General features: G+C 37.7%; 1 long non-coding RNA gene and 1 other non-coding gene across 4 annotated transcripts; one reads left to right on the top strand and one right to left on the bottom strand.

Moving 5' to 3' along the window:
* The first annotated feature begins 854 nt into the window (after positions 1–854).
* LOC141645250 (small nucleolar RNA R71) lies at positions 855–964 on the top strand. The gene has a single exon (XR_012544833.1). It is a non-coding gene; the product is annotated as a small nucleolar RNA R71 (small nucleolar RNA).
* A 12,233-nt stretch (positions 965–13,197) lies between these two features.
* Positions 13,198–16,864, bottom strand: LOC141642908 (uncharacterized). Of its 3 annotated transcripts, none has more exons than XR_012543529.1 (6): positions 16,608–16,864; positions 15,516–15,617; positions 15,367–15,429; positions 15,208–15,258; positions 14,721–14,956; positions 13,198–13,384 (listed from the first exon to the last, which is right to left on the bottom strand). It is a non-coding gene; the product is annotated as an uncharacterized LOC141642908 (long non-coding RNA). The 3 variants fall into 3 exon arrangements; XR_012543528.1 differs by having other exon boundaries at positions 16,639–16,863; XR_012543530.1 differs by having other exon boundaries at positions 15,516–15,571; positions 16,639–16,863.
* Positions 16,865–21,971: the final 5,107 nt, after the last annotated feature.

Here is a 21,971-nt window from a genome sequence, read left to right as displayed (position 1 = left end):
TCCAGCCTTTTTCTTACTCGGTTCCGCCCCATCTTTTCCAGTAACATATTCGACCATAGCGGGCCCATCAAGGGTAGACCCACTCCTCAAAGTAATCGCATTTAGAGTCTCTTTTTTATCTGGCTGCAACGGTAAATGCCCCGGAGCTCTAGTTGCACTTTTGCTTGCCAATTGGGCAATTTGACTCTCCAACATTTTTGTAGAAGTCTCTCTAGCTAGAGACTCCTTTTGCAAAGAAACCCGACAAATTCTCGAACCATGTTTTTCAATTCGAAATATCATAACCTTGAAATTGTTCTTTGAGCCACATAGGGAGGCTTTTGATAATCGATGTCGCTTATGAGGGGGCACATAATTTTGTTCTTTCTGCTGCCGCAGCTTTGTGGACCCGGATTAAGGACATTCGGTTAGTCCACCTCAAATTGGGGTGGACATTAGAGGGTCGGGATAAGTACCAAGTATGCCTAAAGTGTTGAAAGGCGACACATGTTTCATTCGAACTAGTACAAAACTCCAAAACATGTCCCTCTCCTCCACATCTTTTGCATGTAAAGGGACCGCCTTTGAAACAAAGATTAACTTTATATATCCCACCTTTTTGGGATCCCCCAAAATCTAGCTTGTCAAATCTCGCAGAAAGGGCCTCTATTGCGCTAAGCAGGAGATTCACCGATCTTCTCGATTTCCTCTAGAATTCCCATGCTCACTTTATGGGTGGCCAGGTCATCGATGATTTTCCACCCCTTTGTCTCACCGATATTTTCTTGAAATCTCCCATTAGCTGCAAAGATCTAGGATGACTCTCGATCATCATAAAGACCATTATAGAACTGGTTGCACGAAACCATTTCTCAAACCCATGGTGCGGAATAGATCGCACTTTTGACTTCTTGAAACGGACCCATGCCTCATGAAAATCTTCATCAGACATCTGTTTAAAGCTTGTGATCTGAGCTCTAATCGCATTGGTCTTCGATGCAGAGAAATATTTCTTATAAAATGCTAGGGCCAGCGAATTCCAATCGGTAATCCCATTGGCAGCTCGATCCAGATCTCGGTACCACTCCCTAGCGGCATCACGGAGCGAGAATATGAACATCGTCTCCTTTATCTGGTCCTGGGTCACACCTGCTGGTGGGGGTATGGAACAACAGTAGTCAATGAATATCTCCATATGTTTAGCTGCATCTTCATTCGCAGCTCCCCCAAATTGGTTTCTCTCAACCAAGTTGATGTAGGACGGTTTTGCTTCGAATTTTCTTTCCGTCCCCGGGGCAATGCGAATCCCTTATAGAGATTCTCACTTTTGGCTCGGAGTGATGGCTATACTTGCTTCTTGACCATATCCGGAGATGTAACGGTCTCGGTGAAGAAGTAGAAATAGGAGACGAAGGTGGATCCTCCTCAAATAACTCGTTCTCGTAGTAACTGGACAGAGTACTCAGCTCTTCCTCTGTCGGCAATACTCTAGATGATCGTCTCAACTCTCGCAAAGTCCTTTCGATCTCAGGATCTAACGGTCGTAATTCACCACCCTGTGACCTGCGCATAAGAAGAAACTACAAGTAGAATATGAGAATAGTTTAAGGAACAGATGTCCCTTAAACCAAGAAAAATACTAAAATAAAAACTACTAAAAATTAAACAATTGCCTCCCCGGCAACGGCGCCAAAATTTGATACCGTCGTAGAGTATCAAAGATAAATTTATAAAACCTAACTACTACTATAGCTAGTGGCGATCGAATGGTCGAACCACGAGAGGCGATGCAATTAATAGTTGTCTAATTTTAGTCTAAAGTGACAGTTATGAGGGGGTTTGATTTGAACAGTTCTATAACTAAAGGCAATCAAATTTAAAATTAAACTAAAACAAATAAATGAGTGATTAAAGAAAATGGATGAAATCAAATATTAAAAGGATGCTAAGATGGTCGGTTCACTGTAGTTTCGACGGCAGTATCCTAAGTAAGTCTGAAATAATCACGTAAGACGGGAAAATAAGAAGTCTTCTCGGTCCATCCTTAACAGGTAGCATCTTTCGATCTAGCTACGGGTCCCTAATATCACTAGTACTGACTCTCGCCCTGAAAAGTGATTTAAAAGCCTAAATTAACTTATCCCTCGATCTTATTAATGTAGTCGTCTTAACTAAGTAGTCTATTTCCCTCCCCTATCTTTCGATCTATCGGGTCGGTCAATTCCTAAGCATTCAACTAGTCGCGTGCACTCGATTCGTCAAATATAGCAATTAAGTTAATTAAGACGGAGCTGATCTCACGTGAGTCGGTCGATCGACCAGGTAAGGCAGTCGATCGACCATGACGCGACTCAGGTCTACGAAATCTACGCCGCCTACATTACAGGTCCCCTACATCTTAGCACGAAGGGTTTAGCTACTCATACTGGAAATAATAACAGAAACAAAAATAAAGATGAAAACCACGGGATTCATAACTAAATTAAATGAACAATAAAATCGCATAAAGAAAGAAATAGGGCTTAGGGATTCTAACTAGTCAATTCTAATCTATAAAGAAGGAATAGAAATTAGAGCAAGAATTACCAGAAATAAAGAAGGCAGAAAAAACGAATCCGAATGCAAAAGGAAAACTTTATTTAGTACTATTGCAAACTGTAAACTAAGTATGTAAATCTGAATCCCAATATGAATGAATGAATGAATAAAAGAGTAGGAAGGGGTTACGTTATATAGGGATGTCACGTAACTCTTATTTCTAAAACCTAATTACAATGGGCTTCTAACTTCTCGTCTTTTAATTTGCGCGTCAGTCTCGTGGTGTGGTCGATCGACCACTGGGACCAGTCGATCGATCGCTCTCTTCCCTACAGACTTCTGTTAAGCATTCTGACAGTCTATAGACCACGTAGGTCAGTCTTTAGACCACTGTAACTGGTAATCCGCTTCTAAAACTCTCGCGAATCTATCTTTCAGGCCTTGATACGCGCACCAAGTTCGTTTCTTGAGTAAATACTTCATGTCAAATAATATGCCAAGTACTCGGGGACGGATTTGGCTCATTTTCTGCTGGATTCTTCACATTTCTGCAATGTTTCACAAAAACACAAAAGTAGACGGAAATAGGGAAAATAGTAGCATAAACTACACAAATGAGCTCAGAAATGCGTGTAAAATAAGGTGTAAAACATCATATTTAGGACACGCATCACCGAGTACTTCAACTAAATGGAAATACAAGAGCTCACATCCAATGGACAATATTCTCGGCAATATTAAGAAGGGTGTTCAAACGAGACGATCCTTGAATAATTTCTGCTCGTTCTACTCATTCCTATCTATGATCGAACCAACAAATATTAAGGAAGCTCTTGCAGAATCAGATTGGATTATAGCTATGCAAGAAGAACTTCAATAGTTCGAACGGAACAAAGTTTGGCACTTAGTTCCTAGACCCAAGGATCGATCTGTTATTGGAACAAGATGGGTATTTAGAAATAAGCTAAATGATGCCGGAGTCATTGTTCGAAATAAAGCAAGATTGGTGGTCCAAGGTTATAATCAACAAGAAGGAATAGATTATGACGAGACTTTTGTGAAAGATCATAGATCCATATTGGACTCTCTAATAAAAATTAAATTATCTCATAATTTGTCATTTAGGTGATCTATGTAACATGCATGCTAATATGAAAGCATAAAAAGAAAGTATAAGGAAAAATCATTTCCTTACATTGATTTTGTGGTAAAAAGGGCACAAACTAGTTCACCTTACTAGCTTGTTCTTGAGCTTATACCAAATGGATGATCCTCCTTACAAATCATCAAAGAGAAAATCTCCTTCTTGTTGCACCCAAGAACTTACCCAAAAATAATAACAAGTATTTTACTAGAACTTGTTAATATTATACCCTTGATATTATTTGTAATATTACTAACTCTCTTAGTAATAAAATTTATTTACTAACAATCTTAGTAAAGATGGATAATTATTTTTAGAGAGAAAGACCAACAACTTTTTTTCCACACATGCAAAATGGTGTACAAAATGAAGTAGTGAATAAAAGAACAATGTGTTGGTCTATTATAGAGGGGAATAGGACGGGTGGAGTAGTAGTAGGTGGAGTGTTGATTTTGTTTTATATTTTTATTGTCCAATTCATTATGACATGCATAATGATCACATGACAACTTATGGAAGAAAATCTAGTAAAGTGAAATGATTATGATCATCCACTACACTCTATTTACACGGTCCCATGTCCCATTTACGGGTCCATTTTGGTTCTTATATTTGTCGCACAAATACGTGTAAATTTTATTTAAACATCGTTTCATGTTTAAATGCTTCCATAATTAATTTCGTCCAAATCACTCCGTAAATATACGTGTACCGCTACACATATTATTTTACGTACTAATATTAATCACATTAATCAATTAGTATAATTTTAGTGAATTAACAATTAATTAACTAAAACTCGTCTCATAAAACTTATTATTTAATTATCGCGTAATTAAATAATAACTGCCGCTCCTCGAGTTCGCAACTCGAAATCTCTCTAAAAATAATCGACTAGCCTTTTTGTCTATAAATCAAGGGACTAAATAAATTGTATCTCATACAATTAATTAGTTGTCAATTGGGGTTCGTTCCTTTAGGTGTGACCGAAAGGGGTCAGTTGATCACCGTCGTCTCACGACAATAACGTCAAACTCTAGCCAGCCAACCGTTATCGATTTACGTTAATCAACTGACGAGGATCAAATAATTAAATATCTGATGATATTCCTTTAATGAGATTTATTATGTAAACGCAGTATTGTGGAGGATACAAACTCCAACATTTTGCACCTGTTGCTCGTCTTGAAGCTATTAGACTTCTGATAGCCTTCGCAGCTCATAAAGGAATGAAGCTCTTCCAAATGGATGTCAAGACAGCATTTCTAAATGGGTATCTACAGGAAGAAGTCTTCGTAGAACAACCCCCTAAATTTAAGGATAACAAATTTGAAGATCATGTCTTTAAATTAGACAAAGCCCTATATGGATTGAAACAAGCACCAAGGGCTTGGTATGACAGATTATCAAAATTTCTACTTGACAGTGGATTTAATAGAGGATCTGTTGATAAAACCCTATTCCTAAAATCTGAGGGCACTGACCTTTTGGTTGTTCAAATCTACGTCGACGATATTAATTTTGGATCTACCAACCGCGGTCTATGCAAGTATTTTTCGGAGTTGATAACTTCCGAATTCGAGATGAGTATGATGGGAGAATTGAAATTCTCATTAGGTCTGCAAATTCAACAAACTGAGGAAGGCATTAAAATTCATCAACAAAAATATATCAAAGAATTGATTCGAAAGTTCGGTATGGAAAATTCTCATGCTATGCCTACTCCGATGGTCGCAGACAAGAAGTTAAATTTGGATGAAGACGGTAAGCCTGTTGATGAAACAACTTACCGTGGGATGATAGGGTCATTACTATACTTAACCGCAAGTAGACCAGATATCATGTTTAGCGTATGCGTTTGTGCGAGATATCAATCATCTCCCGAAGAGTCGCATATGACGGCCGTAAAGAGGATTTTACGATATCTTATTGGAACAGCTAAACTATATTTATTGTAATTTCGACCTGGTCGGTTATTCTGATGCCGACTACGTAGGATGTTCTCTAGACAGAAAAAGTACATCAGGTGTTTCCACGTTCGTTGGACCTTGCATTATTACGTGGGGTTCAAAGAAGCAGAATTCAGTTGCCCTTTCTACAGCAGAAGCCGAATATATTGCAGCAGGTCTGGTATGTACTCAATTATTATGGCTTAAACAACAATTACGTGATTATGGTATTGACGTAGGTTGTATTCCTATTTTATGTGATAATACGAGTGCTATTATTATTTCCAAAAATCCCGCGCAGCACTCGCTTACCAAACACATTGAAATTAGACACCATTTTATACGAGAACATGTTGAGAAAGGGAATATAAAACTTGAATTTTGTAGTACTGAGAAACAAATGGGTAGACATTCTGACAAAATCATTAGCTAGAGAACGAATTGAGACTTTACGGTTGGAAACTGGTTTAATCAGTGGTACCTAAGCTTCTATATATGTTTAATTTCTCAACGACTGACTAGTAAAGATAAGATTGTATGACCGTGTCCGTATATTGCGTTGCATGAATATTTACGGTTATCGAAATTTAATTGTCATATATATTCTATTTGTATTTTGGAATTATAGTGACATACAAACTTTATCTTTTACCAAAAATTTGAAATACACCATATTTCTTTTACTTTCCAAATTTTATAAAAATCCTTCCTATAATTGCTACACAAAATCTCGTGGAAAGCTCATATTCCATATCTCATGTTATTTACCATATTAATTCCATATCACCCACTTACCTAAACCTAGATCAACCTAGACTCCTACCCTATATTAACATCTAGCCGTGTAAATATTAATCACACAACCCACTTGCTTTTACTTTTTGACTTACCAAAAGATTACACAAATCTTCAACCATCACCATCACCATAATCATCATCTTCAACCTTCATCATGAATCCTTTACATGCAAAAACACGGTCCTCCACCCGTAACCAACACCAACGAAATCAACCACAACAACAGCCACCTCATCATCTTAATTCCTCTACTTTTACCTCACCAAACCCACAACCATCTCCTCCCATGGTTCGTGGTCGGGATGATACGATATCCGAAGGTAAAAGGCGTAGGCTTTTTAAGGGTAAAACTAAGGTTATTGTAGATGAGGTTGAGGAGCTAGTGAACCCGAAGTTATTATTAGGAATGGGATTTCAAGAACTCTGTTTCGGGAAGCTTCGAAAAGCGCAACAAGGGAAGGTTTGAACCGAGTTCGGTTGACAAAAGATGAGAGTATTCTTGTCTCTCGGGTTTTACCATACTCAATCCATGGAGGAAGGTATTACCCTAAATCTTGGTTGACAAAAATTCCGTCTCTTAAATTTTTTGTCGACTTTCTTGATTTTCAAGGTTGGGGTAGTATTAGTCAGTTTTCGGGTCCTATATACCCCGTTGAGGTTGTTCAATTTTTCGCCTCGGTCAAAGTTAAGAATGGGTTGTTGCATGCAACCGTCAATGGTGTTGATATGACGGTTTCTATTGGTGATTTTCGTTCGGCTTTTTCGGATCCTCATGATGGAATCGATGTTAATCCAAGTCTAGAATGGTCTAATGTGGATGATGAAAAACAATTAACCATTAAAAAGTATTTCGAGGAGGTTGGGTCGGAAAATGGTAATATTATAGTCCGTCCTCTTTCGGCAAAAATTAAGTTTCTCTTAAATTTCTTGTGGAACATGATTGTGCCGAGAAGGGGAAGAAGGGATAAAGTGTCGAGTTATGAAGCGATAATTGTGTATTCTTGGTTGGAGAGGCGGAAAGTTAATTTTGCTAGTCTTGTGCTAAACCGTATTGTTCAAACGAGTCTCACCGTCACCAAAGAAAAGTTTTGTACTACCATAGATCTTCCATATGGGATGTGGATATCAAGGTTGTTGGAGATAAAGCAAGTTGTGGGACGGAAAAGTTACGGTGTTAGTGCAAAGGATTACATGTGTGATCGTTTAATCAAATTGATGGGTCTTGGATTTGATGGACCCGAATTGGTCCTTGCTAAAAATGTTGAAAAAGGTCCGAGTGATGTTGGCTTGGTAGCTATGGAAGCTAAATTGGAAAGCTTTATGGGTTCTTTGATGGGAAAGTTTGAGGAGCACACCACGGCCTTAGCCACGGCCATGTCTCGGGTTGGGACCTCTTGGTCCTCGGATGGTGGCTTGGATTGTGCTCAGGTCTATAAATGGATGGACGGGGTTGATAAGAGGCTCTCGGGTTTTGAAAGGGAGTTGAAGGCAATTCGTGGGGAAGTGTTCCAACACGGAGATCGTCTTTCTTTTCTCACTAGTCAAGGAGGTGCGTTAGTTATGCACGGGAAAGCCATGGCGGCCGATCAAGCTCTTACTTTGGAAGCGACAAAGGCTTTGTCTCTTAAAGTCTTCAACTGTAACACCCCGAGAGATGATTGAGAGTAAGTTGTCCCACATCGGGAAAATATAGAGCTTGTGATATGTTTATAAGGGATTCCACTCACCACTTAGTAACAAGGTCTTGTGCTTCTGGGCTTAAGTGAGGACAAATAATGGGCCCAAAGGTACACATCTCATCTTATTGAGGTTGTGTTACGACGTGGCGGGTCGGATTGTTATAAATGGTATCAGAGCAACCCTGCGACCGTGTGGTGAGCCTGTGGTCGGGAGTACCCGATTCACACACCTAGCGGGGGAGGATTCTGGGCTTGGTTGCGGTCAGCCTCCGGGCACAACGAGGACGTTGTGTTATTTAAGTGGGGGAGTTTGTAACACCCCGAGAGATGATTGAGAGTAAGTTGTCTGACATCGGGAAAATATAGAGCTTGTGATATGTTTATAAGGGATTCCACTCACCACTTAGTAACAAGGCCTTGTACTTTTGGGCTTAAGTGAGGACAAATAATGGGCCCAAAGGTACACATCTCATCTTATTGAGGTTGTGTTACGACGTGGCGGGTCGGATTGTTATATCAACTTTGAGCGAAGTCTTCAAGCTCAAACTACACTCGTGAGGAGCTCTTTTGACCGTCTTGATGCCTTGGAACATCTCACGCGTCCCGACTACGTTAACCCGTATAAGACCCGTAACATTTGACCTTGCCTTGCCTATTGCCTATTTTAGCACTTTCCTTATTAAGCTTTAACTTATTTTGATTTTCTCATGGTGTATTTTGCACAACTATCCCATTCGGCCCATTTTGGCACATTACTTGTGGTTATGGCCCAAGTAATTCTAAAACATGTTGTTATTCGGCCCATTTGGCTTTAGACGTGTTTTTCTTTTAGTTTGTGTGCTATTTTAATTTCTAGATGCTTATGTTTATATATGGTCTATTAGTTTCTTATTTCGTTCTTATATCTTGTCTCGTCTTATATTACTCTAGTCATTTTATATTTGTTCTAATCTTTTCGATGATGTCAAGAGGGGGAAAGAACATCTATGGTAAGCATCTACCTAAGTTTGCTCCTTGTCAAGACCGATTGTCTCTTAAAGTCCTTTTTAAGTTTCGGTTTTGTTTTAATCGTCTTGATCTTACGTTGATCTTTATTATCAAGATGACGGTGTTATATTGAGGGGGAACTACATACTTAGTCACAATTTTAGGAGACTGGCCATCATCAAAAGGGGGGGAATTTGTTGAACATATAGAATATATGTTTATGTTTTGATGATGTCAAGAGTGAGTTATTTTTTATATACTCGTTGCGCGTAATTGTTTGTTTAGTCTCTTCAGATTAGACTTACTATTGGTCAAGCTAAGAGAATTGTGATGAAAGTATACAAGATTATATTATGATCAAGCCCTCAATTACGGATCAAGATTATAGAAGAATTATTCAAGCATTATGAGAAGACGAAGCTCGTCTAAAGATTAATCAAGCTTGGATGATGAAGTAGTCTACACTCGAAGATCTCCTAAGAAGATTAGAATAGTGTAGGTGATTATCTCGTAATGATAACATAAGAATGAATTTCTTATACAGGTAAAGTTATAGCTTGACAGTTATACATTACTTGTAAAAGAGCTCAATGTTGTAACTCTTCTAATATAACATTGAGATGCTGAGTTTATACTACACGACTTTAAAATGTTTTCAAAATTGTTTTTGAAAAATGTTTTTGTTTCTTTTAAATGTTCTAGCAAAAGTATTTATTATAGAAGTCCGTATTAATATGGAGTATGGTTTTATTTTAAACTAATAATTAGTAATCATGTTGGATCAACTTATGAGTTGAGCCATATTACTAATTAGGGTTTTAATATAGCATACTCCTAAACCCTAAAAATCTAACCTAATTTCGAGCTAGGGTTTTTCACGGAAAACGAGGCTTATGGGCTGTTGTTGTTTCGTGTAACCTAAGGTATAAAAGATTATTATTGTTAAGATCTTATTCTCTAGAATTATCTTGACATATCTTTTATATTTAGTTTGATATTGTTATTTATGATAAAGATATTCTTGATATGGAAAATCTTATCATATCTTTAGATTTAAGGAAAGAATAATATGAGAATATCTTATAATTTATCTTTTGGAATATTCTTTATTATTTCTTAGGGTTTTAAGGAAAGAAATAACAAAGATATGATTGTTTGCATATCTTGTGTTTCGACAATTAGGGTTTCTTGTGAAACCGTGTGCCATGCTCTTTCCTTGCTTATAAATACTTTGCTTTTGTAACATTTGAAAAAAAGATCTTTAAGCATAAATTGATTTTATTTTTAAGAGCAAAAACCGTGTGTTTCAAAACAAGAAAACCGTTTTGCTATTTTCGAAAAAAAAGGTCGTGTGTTTATAAACTCGTATATTCATTCATTAGTTATTGTTATAAGATAATAGTGCTCAATAGATTTTTTACTTGTTCATTAACGTGAACCTTTGCAAGAATCATTAGTGCTTTCTTATTAGCATAAGTTAGTCACTCGAATATTTAACGGTACTCACTTGAGTTACAACTAGGGTTAGTTGTACGAGTTGGGTTAGTAAATTTGTAATCCATAGAAAGGTACTAAATTTATTAATCGAGAATAGTGGACGTAGGTTTCGATTTGTGAAACTGAACCACTTCAAAAACCGTGCGTCTCTCTCCTTTTCGTTCGCTTGTTTATTTCGTTCTTGTTCGTTCATTAGTTAAAGTTTAATCAATAAACTTTAAATAATTAATTATACTTATACAATCGAAAAAGTAGTAAAAGTTTTAATCCTCAACTAACCCCCCCCCCCCCTCCCCAGGTCTTGAGTATTTTGGATCGATAGACTCTTCAAAACCCATGCCAAACAGGGCCCAAAGTCGCTTCAAAATCGCTCCTCAAAGCGCTTCAAATACGGGCTTAAAAACAGCTTTAAAAACTTGAAATTTCGAATTAAATAAAACTATACATTAAAACCGTCACAAAAACACACCCTTGATTTTTTAAACCAAAAATCAAAATCCAAGGAAAAAACTTTTAAAAAACACTACCCAAGAAACCTCGGATTTCTTTCTCGGACTCGGGATGGAGCATTCCCATAAAGGCTTTTATCTTTGATGGGCCGACTTCGATGCCACGATGGCTAACGATGTGGCCCAAAAGCTTTCCGAACCCCGAAAGCACATTTCTGCAAATTCAATCTCATGTTATACTTTCCCAACCTTTTAAAGATTTTTCGTAGCACTCCAAAATGGTCACTACGTTCCTTTGACTTGACTATCATGTTATCGACATAAACTTCGACTTCCTTGTGCATCATGTTATGTAGCAACGTCGTTGCTATTCTCTGATACATTGCCCCGTCATTTATCAAATCGAAAGGCATTACTGTGTAGCAATAGGTTACCCACTGTGATGTAAACGTTGTCTTGTGCATATCTTCCTCAGCCATTTTTATATGATTGTAACCGTCATATCCATCCATGAAGAACAGTAATGCATGATTCGCGGTATTATCAACCAAGATATAAATGTGAGGTAACGGAAAGTTATCCATCGAACTAGCTTTATTCGAATCGCGAATGTCCACGCGCACGCGAACCTTACCATCGTTTTTCGGCACTGGCACTACATTGGCAACCCAATCCGAATACTCTAACACTTTGATGAACCCGACTTTTAACTGTTTATCATTTTCTTCCTTGACCTTCAATGACCATTCAGTACGCATTCGCGTAACTTCTGTTTCACTGGCTTCAACATTGGCTTAATTGGGATTATGCGCTCTGCAATTTCCCTATCAATTTACGTTATGTCTCTGTAAGACCATGCAAACATATCTTTAAATTCCCCCAGAAAATCGACAAACCCCTGTAACTCTGCGGGATCTAAGGTATTTCCTATCTTAAGTTCCCGTGGTTCTTCTAAGGTTCTAACATTACCGAGCTTCTCTGGTCATATTCTTCTAACCCTTTAACCAGGTGCGGAGGTGGTTCCACCTCCTCCTCTTCTTCAACCAGTTCGTTTTCGGCCTTATTCTCAATGTCATTACTAGAACAATTATTTTCAAAAATTGAATTGCAATGTAAATAATAAAAGTCGTAAGCAAACTGGTTCATATTATTATTATTGATTTGAAATGTGTGAAATGCGCTAACATTTGGGCTAGCTGATCAGAGGTCAGTGGCGGAACAACAGAGGTACCACCCTAGAGAGGCCGCGAGATACTAGAACTAGGAGAGGGTACGGCGAAAGGAAAGACTAGGGAGGGGGTGGCTTCGACACCCGACTCCTTAGACTCAATCCTAGGACTCTCATCAGAATCGGACTCAGACTTAGAATCATCATCTGGCACGAATATTTCTCTTTCTCCAATCGTGAACTTGAAGAGCAACCCCCTGTTGTCGGCCCATTTAACAGTTTTTCTCCACCCCGAGGTAGTCCTCTGAGGAACTACATCGGTGATGAGAGTAGATGGATCGAATCGTTCACTTCTCATAATCATGCTTACCAAATATTCGTTCGTTATCACTTTCTTCTTTTCTTCCCCATGGATCAAATCATTCACTTCTCTTAATCATGCTTACCAAATATTCGTTCGGTATCACTTTCTTCTTTTCTTCCCCGAAAAGTAAGCCCATAGCTTTCCTGTCTTCGATTGGGGCCGATTTATTCTTTTCCGACATTACTCTGAGCACATCGTCAGGAATGTAGTAACAATCTTGGAATACTTCGATTTCGGGGATCATTTTCTTCTTCTTCCAGTCGTAGATGGGCTCAGAAAAGTCCAAACATGGCTCTTTTTCCCTGGCCCTCAAAAAATATCCATTTAGTGTCAACAAATATGGTTCCATTTCGATTTCCCGCCTTTCGACCAGTTTCTTCTTTCACTAGTAGAAAAACATTAATTTGCGGCTCCTAAAAGTAAGCTATTTGAGGCATTTTTAGTGTAGCAGCAAATAAGGGGGCCGCAAATAAGAATTTCATTTGCGGCTCCTTAAAAACGCCGAAAATAAGGCACCTATTTGTGGCGTTTTTTTAAAAAAAAAAGGAGCCACAAATAAATAATTTTTAAAAATAAAAATAAAAAGTTTTAGGCCTTTTTTTTGTTAAAAAACGCCTGCTGCTGCTTTAAATAACTGAAGTATTATTTAAAACTAATATATTAAATATATAAAAATTTATACGTTACATTCATACATGGTTTGAAAATAATACAAATGTTTAACTGAATTTATATAAATTTCTAGTTTACATTCATACGTAATTCACTTCTTCACATTCTTCACCACCGACACCAGTTTTTTGGACAAATTCCAACAATGGATGATTAGTACCTAAAGAAGGTTACAATTCTATTAGAAATTAACGATAATCATCATCCTACTGATATAGACCAAAGCGTACTTTACAACAATGCAAGTCTAGCACTAAAGCGGGTGTTTTTAACATGTGAAAGTCTAGTACTAAAGCGGGTGTTGTAACATGTAAAAGTTTAGCATCTTGCTCTAATCAACTTGCTAAAACAGCATATACTCAAAACAATAGTGAACTCATGAACCTTGTTTTACTTTCATGGGTAGCAGAGGCCTGAACTACCTTTAGCAGTACAACCATATACGGATGGCTTCTGATGGAACAGATTAGCAAAGGCCAATCTTTAATAGGACTGTTGAATACCGAACAACCATAAAGGGAACAGCTGACAACAGAAAGCTTAGGCATATATGTTCATAGGTCAACAAATGCGCCACCACATATAAACATGACATCCTTTGTGCAAATTTGTGAACGATCAACAAATATGAAAGCAGAAAGAGTAATCAATGATACACTAATATAATCAAAGTAAGAAAATGAGGGCAAGAAATCTTGCTACAGGTCAACACAAATCTTGCCACAGAGTGTTATGAGTAGACCTGGCAAAAACAACCCGACCCGATTGACCCGACCTGAAAAAACTGACACGAGACCCGAAGTAACCCGAACTACATCACCCGAATGTAACCCTAAAACCCGAATTGACCCGACCCGAACATGACCCGAGTTTTCTTGACCCTAAATGACCCGATCCGAAACCACCAAACCCGAAAATAACCCGACAAAATATAACTCTAATTTAACCGAAAAGACTTGAAATGATTATTTCTCTATTATTCATTGACCCGAAAATGACCCGACACGCATAACCCGAAACATACCCGACAACAAAACCTAAACAGACCCGCCCCGACCCGAATTAACCCGAACACAATGAGAGACCCGAACTGACCCGACCCGACCCGAATTGGCACGACCCGAACCCGACCCGTTGACCCGTTTTGCCAAGTCTAGAACTTATGAGAATTAAAAGTCAATACAAACCTTGCCAATTTGATTTGCAGAAAAGTTTGGGTTATAATCACAACCGAATTCACCAAAAAGACATCTTTAGTTTCACTCAGTCAAGAGGCAGAGGATCTGAATTCACGCCACATTTATCAACTTCTAATTAGTAAACCTACATCCCAATTTCTTACAAACCCTAAACTATGAATTACTTAGTTTATAAGACTAGTTTATGAACACAAATTACAATCTTTTACTGTACCCATCATCAAACAACAATAAGTTACATTATATATAAACAAAAAATAGTATACAGCAAAATTTACAAATAATTAGAGTGATTACCTCTCACAAATGAAGAACCGGAGGAGGTCATCAGTATAACAAAGGAAGCACTGATGGCGCTTGAACGATAATAACGATTGAGCCACGACGATGCTTGAATGACGTTGGTGCGAATGTCTCCATGAAATTTGTTAGAACTCCAATTTAAGATTGAAAAAGAGCATAATTATTAACAATTTGCAGTTATCCCATCTAAGCTTCTGCCTCATCATCTAGTCCCGAGTTAGCCTACAGCCCTACAAAAAGAGGGAAAATAAACTTGATGTCTGATAATAGGATGAGACGTAGGAAAGGACTAATAGGTGAGAGTCATTTATCAATCAAAGTACTTTGAGGAACATACATCAAGAAAAGTATCAAGGTATGCAAATCACCTTGACAGTACCAACTATGATCCGGAGTGAAGAGAATTTTAAAAAACTACAAAACGTGAATTTTTCACTCAATGATCCTAATGACTCGACTTATCCATATGATGAGTACTTACCAGATGGTGAAAAAGTAGGCATCAACTGGCTTTATAATGTATCTTAGATACCTAATTCAATAAAATAAAATAAAAACATTCCATTAGGATACCTATTTGCATAAGGAATTAGGAGAGCTTGTCAAGACAAGAGCTTACAGCTCAGCTTGGGATACTCACCTGCTAGGCCTCAAGTAAATGCTCCGATGCAATTGTCTGTTTATTGTCTCTGTTACACACTTGCTTTTTCAGGAAAAAAAAAAAGATTTATAAAATTTGCAAATACAAGAAAAAAGTTTAGTGTTAGTTTAGGAAAGTTTGACACTAACCTTTCTAGTATCTGGTGCCCTAGCTCGTTCACAACAACAAATTCATCATGCTTGCACTGTAATATAATCATTCAGTTATGCCCGCGTTTCACTTTCATCTCCCTTGGATGCATAATTAAATTAGAAGAGTGACAAAATGATATAATGAGCACGTTAAAAAATGAACTCAACAATCATATTAATTGTTGAATCACCTTGCATGTCCTCTATTATACCTCTCATATATTGAGAGTACTATCAGTAAACCAGTCCTAAACCTAACAGTGAATTGAAGAAGTGAAGTATAAAGGGTGATCTAGTTGACACCTCAACCTCAGGTAAATCCTAGAGAAAAGTAATCCATCCTGTCACTCCTATAAACATGTGATATAAATTTAAAAACAAAAATCAAGTCATACATGCAGAAAGTTAATAAACTAGCCACACATGAAACACCCCACAAAATGAAGGCAGTACAAAAAAATGTAATTCTAGAAGCAGCTTTCTGTATCAGATTCACATCCTTCAATCCATCGTTACTCTTTGCCCAAAACATAGTGAACAGTATAAATTTAGAACAGGAAAAGGAGTTTGCGAACGGCAAATGATTAGTTCCAACGCTTAAACAAAGAAACAACAGTGCCGGTTACACCACTGACTACTATTCATGGAACAAGAAACAATAGTGCAGGCTACAAATGACAGATTGAAATGATACATAGACAGTTGGTAAACACAAAATGATCAATGAGTTTGCTAAAATTACCCACTAATTCCACTACCCCTCTCGTTTTGGCTGCAACACAAATCAACAACTTCCAGTAACATTGACAAAGCAGCAATTTAATAGCCAAGTTCGTGTTAATTCACAATTGTGAGCGACAAAAGTCAGCCATATATATTTCATTAATCTCCATTAATAACCATCTCATCACCTACGAATTTCACCATCATCGAACAACCCTAATTTGAACTAATACACCAGCAATTGAAATTTGACAGGAAAAAGAAACCCTAATTTAATTACCATGTACTTCAACAATATGAACTAATACACCAGTAATTCAAACCCAAAGATCAGAATATTCAATTGAAATAAAACAATAAGTATACCCGAATCGAGGAACAAAATTAGGGTACAAACCCGAGGAGGAAAGACGAGAAAACGATGGTGCGCGGAAGTACACTAGCCCGTCGTGGTGCGTGGTGGAAGGTGGTGCGTGGTGGAAAGTGGTGGCTGGCCACCTTGGTCGACGAAATGGATTGAGAAGGTGTGAGATCGGGAGGGATGAGGGAGAGAGTGAGGAAATAATGAAGGGATTTGGGGTTGGCATTTTAACGGATAAGGGTTTGTTTGGATTGAGTGATTTCGAGGGGAAAGGGAGGGAGAGTCGGGGTTTTAAAATATCTCGTTTGGATTGCAAATGAGGGTGGAAGGAAATGGAGGTGGAGACTGGAGACTGGAGACTGGAGACTGGAGAGATTTGAAAGGATACAATTTTTCTATTCCAAGCCTAATCAAAATCTCTCCACAATAGGGAAATGGGGAAGATTTAGAGAGAAATTGTATCCAAACACCCACACATCATTCCCCCTCCCCTTCCCTTTTCTCCCTTTTCCTTCCCTCCTTCCTCCTCCCCTCCCTTTCCCTCCACTTTTGCTATCCAAACACACTCTAAGTCAATGAAGAGGGATTTTAGGTTATTTGCGGCGTTTGCGTTAAAAACGCCTCATATAATTATATTTGGGGCGTTTTTTTTTTTTGCCTAACGCCTCAAATAACTGTGTATCTTAAAAAAATATTAAATTTAATTCTTATTTGTCGCGGTTAGATAAAAACGCCTCAAATGAAGAACCGCGAATTAATGTTTTTCTACTAGTGTTTTTTTTTCAAGTAATCTTCTTTCCGAGTATGTGGGACAGCTGTGCCTTTAGCCAGGTACACATTGTGACACCCCGCGATAAAGCGGAAAATATAACTAATAAATTAAAGCGGAAATTTGTGAGATTTTAAAAACTTTTTATTATAAGTTAAGGATTAACACGCGGGTGCCAAAAACGAAATGAAACAAATACTACAATAAACAATTTTAGGTTATTACAACCCAAGTCTAGAAGACGGGGAAAAGATATCCCACGAATAAACATATAAGGGGTTTCTAAACTAGAAACTAAAGTCCAAGGGTTTAGTTCTCGCTAGCCCACACGTCTTCCCCACGTAAGCATCTTCACAACCTGTCATTCATGTAAACATGAAAGCCAAAGTCAGTGGGGAGTAACTCAAGGTTCTCCCAGCCACAATATGTCGAAATGCAAGTAAACAACCACTTAATTAAACCTATTAATCATGCAACATGTATGAACAAATAGAGAACAAGGAGATATAATGAAAATCATGATGAGATAGACATGGTGCTTTCTTGATAGAATAGGCATGATACATTAGAATAAGTATGCAATCAACGGCATAGAACAATAAAGTCAACCAACTCATATTGACCAGACTCAACAAGTGTAAGACCGACACAAAGTGTAGACGGAGTATCCGGCTCAGAGGCTACCTTTAAAGCATGTCCGAGATACCACACACAAGACTACATCCTAGACTCCAACCTGGCCAGACTCTCGGGATGGACGACACCCGATTCGACATGCGGTGACCCATCCGCATCCAAGACTCGATACATGGTACACTTAACCGTGCCCGAAAGTCGAGTAACCCCAAATCGGAACTTTGTCACCTAACCGTGACCCACGAACCGAAGAGGCGGAAGGAAAATAGCCCAATCCGGAAACATGGCACCTAACCATAACCAATGGTCCAAAAGGTGAATAAGGAATGTCAAGTCGTCACACAATGTAAAACGTCACACTTGAGTCACAATAAGAGTAAGAATGATCATGCAAACATCATATGACACGGGACCATAAATGTCACATTCCTACTCATGGCTTGCATCTCACCATGAGTACAGATGGGAACATTAATCCCAACGATCATATCGCAACTAGAGGGCTTATAGATCACCCCTAGTATCCGATAGGACCAAGACTCCCACAACAGAACAATACAAGGCATTATCAAGAATATGACTCTTCACAAATAACCATTTAATAATAATGACTCATACTTGTCTTATATTAATAGATATTCCATTCTCTGATTTAATATGCCGGTTAAATAAAATATAATAAATGATAATGAGTAATTTCCGTTATATGAAATATACGGGATAAAATGTGACCAAGTCCAAGTGAACCATTTATGAGCCCAATACTTAAATCATGTGAAATCCAATGAATGGACTAGGATAAGCCCAATAAATAAATCATGTGACATGCCCAACAGGATAAATAAATAAATGAACGATATTAACTAATTACGTTATATAAAATGTGAGACGGTTAATTAATCATATTTTAATTAAACCAATTTAGTGCCAAAACGGTTAATAAACAAGACTAGCCCCATTAAAATGTCATACCACACCTACATGGCCAAATAACATATGGTATAAAATAAGCCCAATTTGCCACATTACTAAATAACAAGACGGGTACCGGGGCATATTTGAGACGGTAATTTAAATAATTAAGTAATGAGATTCTAGAATTATAAAACATGAAAGGGGGATATATAAATGAACAATGCTTTAACGGGTTGCGTTTTATAAAACACGAGACGGAAATTTAATTAATTTAAACTTACCAAATTGCGCCCAAAAAAAACTCATAACACAACCCAAAGACGCCATTGGACAACACTCCTACACGACTCAACTCAAGCCCTACACGGCCTCACACTAGCCACGATCTCCGCCCCAAACCAGCCACCAAAGACCATCCCAACAACCACAATGAGTAACCATGAGATGGAAACAAGAGCATGCTAAGACGGATACAAAAACGTTTACCCTTTCCTACCATACACACCAACCCAGACCCAAATGACCACCTAGCAAGCTACCCAAAACCGAGACAACAACCCTACCAACCACCCAAAATCCGAGTTAACACCTAACTCAACACCCTCCCCACAACCGTCCTTAAAACAGCTCCAAAACAGAGCCAACCAAGCCGTGTGTAGCCTCGACACAACCACCACCGGAGTACAAACAACCACCATCCACCCCCGTCCCAAAACGGATTCAAGGGTGCGTTTAACCCGTCCCCAAACCTCGACATGTGCTTGTCTCAAAACCCGCGCAGGAGACCCGTCCCAAAACAGAGGTGACAGGCCAACCTCCGCAACATAAAACCCGGTCCTAGAAGTCCATTCCCGACTTGAATCAAGACTACCCACGACCCACTACTGACGGCTCATAACTACCACAACGACTATTCCAAAACAGAGCAGGAAACCGTCCATACAGCCACCATTTTGACCCACAACAACCATGAGAATTAGTCACGAACATTAAAAATTCGACCTCATACATGAGAAACACAGAAAGACTAAAACTTTAAGACGAAGGAGTATAAAAACCGAGTTGAAAGGATAGAATACCGACTCATTGTCGAGTAACCTATCACCGTTACCTTAGCTCTCGAATTTCCAGGGAAAACGTCCGAAAGCATGAGCCTTTCTTCAGTCTTCAAGGTCTTCAACTAAAAGGAGGGAAAAACGAGTTGTTTAGGACAAGAAATCGAATTGTCATTTAAGACGGTATTTCGAAACCTCAACAAAATAAAAGCTTTCTTACCTTAAAAGAATGAAGACGGAGAGAGGAAGAGAATGGAGTAAGAATCATGAAATTTGGTTGAGAAATAAAGGAGGAAATGGAGGTGAAAGGAGGCGGAAGTGGGTTGTGTTGTTGCTGCTGCTGTGTTGTTGTTTTCGCAGGGGAAAAGGAAGAAGAAAGGGATAAGAAGGGGGGTGGGGATGTTGTATAACAACAACAATAAATAATAATAATAATAATAATATATATGATAAAGAGATATTTTTAAAAGTAGAGTGTAGGATGTTAGGTGGGTGTGACGTGTTGTTGAATTCTAATTGGTCCAGATTAAAGCATGTACAAAGTGAAATGTGACGGTCTATATCTAGACGGATGTTGAGACGGGAATTATTATCATTACTGTCTCCATTATTATCTGACCAAAATATGTATACATTTATTCTTGTATAAATTATGACTCAAAGATATAATTTAATAATACGTATTTTTATAAAAATGATCTTTCATATAATACGTTTATAAAAATCGCGTTCGAGATAAAATTAATCAAATTGAATGATCCAAAATTATAAAATAAAGTAATCAAACGGTTTAATAAATTTAAATGTCAAAATAGGAAATTCGCGGGTGTTACAATCACCCCATCTTTTAAAAAGTTTCGTCCTCGAAACTTGAAAGTAGAAATGAAAGGTTATAAAAATAAAACTGGAATTGGAATCGGTAACCAAAACATTTTAAAGGTTACTTATAGTAAGAATCAAAATTCTTTCAAAAGATTCAAATCGAAATTTTCCGTTAGAACCAAGTCGAAAGGCAAATCATTTGTATAATCCAAATCAAAACACTTTCAAAAACATTAATGAAGAGTTTTCAAAAGTGTAAGTCTCATTCATGGAACGAAATTGCTCTTGTCGTGCACACAAGAATGCTAACCTTCCAAGTCAAAGACAGATTTTAAACAAAAATCATTCGCCGACAAGGGTAGAACAAGTTATCAAACGTCTCCAATAACGAGTTCTATCATCCGATCAACGTTAAAATCAAAAGAGAAAGGCAATCTACTCAAATTTTCTTTTGCAAAAGCCAAAATAGAAAGGTAGGTTCCACCTTTAAACTCAAAAGGGAGTCAAATTTCTTAAAATGTAATATCAAACTTTGACAAAGAAATCATAAATAGATCAAAGTTAACAGAAATTGGTTAAAATTTACAGAAATATCAGGTTTAGCAATTAAATTCATGATAAATAAGTTTATATTCAAAGAACAAATAGAAAACTGAATCAAATTTTCATTTTCAAATCCTTAAGATAGGTAAGGTTTTTCAAAAGTAACATCAACTTTTAACAACGAATCAAAACTGGTAGCTTGAAATATTTAGGAATTGTATGAAAAGAAAAGCAATTTAGACAACATAAATACCAGGTACGCTAAGAGAGTCCAAACTTAACCAGCGAAAGAGCTATGATGAACTTCGTAGGGTAAGAATTGAAGTTAAGACAATAAGAATGTGAAGGGTAGAGTTTTCATAGGTCACTAGTATCAAACTTAAAAGAGGAGCAAGATGAAGCGAGAAAGAGAGGTATGATCGGTGACGCTTATGATCAAAGAAGAAGGGAACTAGACAATAAGGAAACGCCAAGTACTCAAACCTCAAACAACAACATCCTCCTAGACGATTCCGAAAACTTCCTAGTAACAAAACTCATAACCACAACACTCCCAAGGATTTCCTCAAATCACTTACGTTACTTTATTCTATTCTATTCCAAGAAACAAGGTACTCCACAATAAGTGT

Source organism: Silene latifolia, chromosome 2 (assembly GCF_048544455.1).
Source record: "Silene latifolia isolate original U9 population chromosome 2, ASM4854445v1, whole genome shotgun sequence".
Classification (NCBI taxonomy): domain Eukaryota; kingdom Viridiplantae; phylum Streptophyta; class Magnoliopsida; order Caryophyllales; family Caryophyllaceae; genus Silene; species Silene latifolia.
The sequence above is the reverse complement of the archived record's forward strand: the minus strand, read 5'-3'. Positions and strand labels throughout refer to the sequence as shown.